Raw genomic sequence first — 2,500 nt, forward strand, 5'->3', positions numbered from 1 at the left:
CATCTGCTAACTTCGTTAGCCACAGGCCTTCTATGTTAGCCTGTACTTCAGAGAAGTAGATACCAAACAGGAGAGGTCCCCAGGACAGAACCCTGTGGTACTCCACTTGTCACTGCTTTGAGGTCAGATTTGGTGTCTGCAACTTTTAGAGTGTGGGTTCTGTCAGTGAGCCAGTTGGTAACCCATCTTGTGACGTAGGGATTTATACCTAGTTTAGTGAGTTTAGTTATAATTCCAGAATGGGGGATGGTGTCCTAAGCCTTGGCGAGGTCAAGATAGGCTGTGTGAACCACCTTACCCTCATCTACGGCTTTGGTGACTGCCTCAAAGAAGTTGATCAGGTTCAGGAAGCATTATCTGCCTTTCACAAACCTGAAATGGGTGGAATCCAGAGTTTGGAGGTTACCAATGTCTTAGTGGTGGGCTCCCCCTTTCTGGAGTGGGATAACTGTTGCTGTGCTCCATTCAGTGAGCACACAGCCTGTTGAGAGGCTATTACTGAACATGGTGCTTAAGTGGGGAGCCAGTTCGTTCTGAAGTTCGTGTAGAATGCAGCCTGGGCTGTTGTCTTGTCCCATGGATGCTGTGTTTTTGGCTTTAGAGTGTGCAGCGTTTACCTGCATAGTTGTGATTACCAGGACTCTGCATTCTCCCTGTATAGATATGGGCCCTTTAGGGGGTGAGAGGGGGTAAAGTTAGCACTGAACTATCTGCCAGGATGTTGGCATTATCAGTTGGCTCAGTAATTTTCTTGCCTTTGTGCTGTAACTCCGAGCAGATCTGGATGTTGCCATGGAGATTCTTGACATAGCTATAGAATGCTTTGTGGTTATCCTTGGAGTTAGTGGCAATTTTGTTTTTGTACCTAGCTTTGGAGGATCTTATAAGGGATCTCAGCTTCTTACTGAGGCTGACCAGGGAGCTCATCCACTTATGGGATTTTACTCTCTTTTGCAACAGTTTCTTCCTTCTGTTGTACAGTGTTTATGGCAGGGGACCACCAGATTGGTTTCCTTTTTTTGGAGGACAGCATCTTGGTTCTGTTAGAGATAGCATGATCCATGCACTCGTGTAAGTGCTTATAGAGTGCATTTCTGGAAGATTCAGCAGTGGTAACTGCACTGTCCATTTGCATGGGTGTCATGAAGTTCACCATTCTGTCTTAAGAAGCATAAAGTTGGCTTTGGAGAAATTGTTTACTGTGGTTTCCTTAACGGGGGATGGGGGCGGGACGAGGATATCAAGGGTGATTAGCTTATGGTCGGATCGGACCAACGAGGAGTTGACTTCAGGTGTGGAACACCAGTCACTCATGTTGGTAATGACTTGGTCTAGGATATTGTTGCCCCTGGTGGGGGTGTGGCTAAGTTGATTCAAGGCATTGGAGTTCATGAATTCCAGAAAGCGCTGTGCTAAGGAGTTGGTACACGAGTAGTTTTCCCAGTTAATGGTGGGGTAGTTGAGTCGCCCATTATTAGGGTGTTTGGTCCTAATATTTTCCAGTCCATCAAAAAGAGAGGAGTGGGAATCCTGGAGCATGGCGGGGGATCTGTAGCAAGCTACAATTTGGATTGCAGTTTTGCCCAGAGTTAGTTGCACTTGGATAACCTCAGATGCATTATGCTGAGCAACTAGCCTGGAGGTGGATATCCTTAATGAATATGGACACATCTCCGACTTTGGTGCATCGGTCCAGGTTACATGGCCGAAAAGTGTGGACTGATGTCCCACTCACCAAGCTGAATAAGGAGAAAATTACAGTCAGCTGCCTGTCGGGTGCCAGAATCTGCCACAAAACGCATGCACTCAAGTCACTCCACAAGTACAAATATGGCTATCATTGCCCATGTTGGAGTGAATGACTTGAGACGTACCTCCCTGGACTACATGGAACAGCTCTCGGATCATGTGGCCCAGGCAGGTATGACCCTAACCCTGAGTAGCATCCTTGCCTTCGCCCAGAATGATAGCACAATATAAGGACAAAATGACTGACTTCAACAATTGGCTAAGCTTCTGGTGTCAAAGGGGATCCAGTAGCTGTCTGCCTGGGACGACATGATCGACAGACCACGATGCTTTGCCAAAGATGGTCTGCACCTGTTGTCCCTGGGATTCAGATTACGGGCTAAGGCTCTTGCCACCCCCATAATGCCTTTTATAGGCAAAGTTCAAAGGACAAAACCACCACCGTAACAGGTACAAGAATGCAAAATCTAAAGGTAATGCTACTCAATGCTAGAAATCTAAACCTCAAAATGCACACTCTTGAGGCACTCCTAAAAATGGAGAACATCGACATCTGTGCAGTAGCTGAGACCTAGTTCAAGGCTCCAGACAGCACCCCTGCAATACCAGGCTACAGCTCTTACCACATTTTTCGGCCACCAAACCAGGATCAAAACACTAAAGGTGGAGGAGTGTCCATATTCAACAAGGATAGTCACACCACCAGGCTAGTTGCCCCACACTCAATGCATCTGAAATTCTCATGTTGCAA

General features: G+C 46.8%; 1 protein-coding gene across 1 annotated transcript in view; it reads right to left on the bottom strand.

The window, feature by feature from the left end:
- Window positions 1-2,500, bottom strand: part of NCAPG (non-SMC condensin I complex subunit G) — a 1,684,114-nt gene that overhangs the window by 699,056 nt on the left and 982,558 nt on the right. The window lies entirely within an intron of this gene.

The sequence above is a fragment of the Protopterus annectens genome, chromosome 2.part1 (assembly GCF_019279795.1).
Source record: "Protopterus annectens isolate FY-2018-M chromosome 2.part1, PAN1.0, whole genome shotgun sequence".
Classification (NCBI taxonomy): Eukaryota; Metazoa; Chordata; order Ceratodontiformes; family Protopteridae; genus Protopterus; species Protopterus annectens.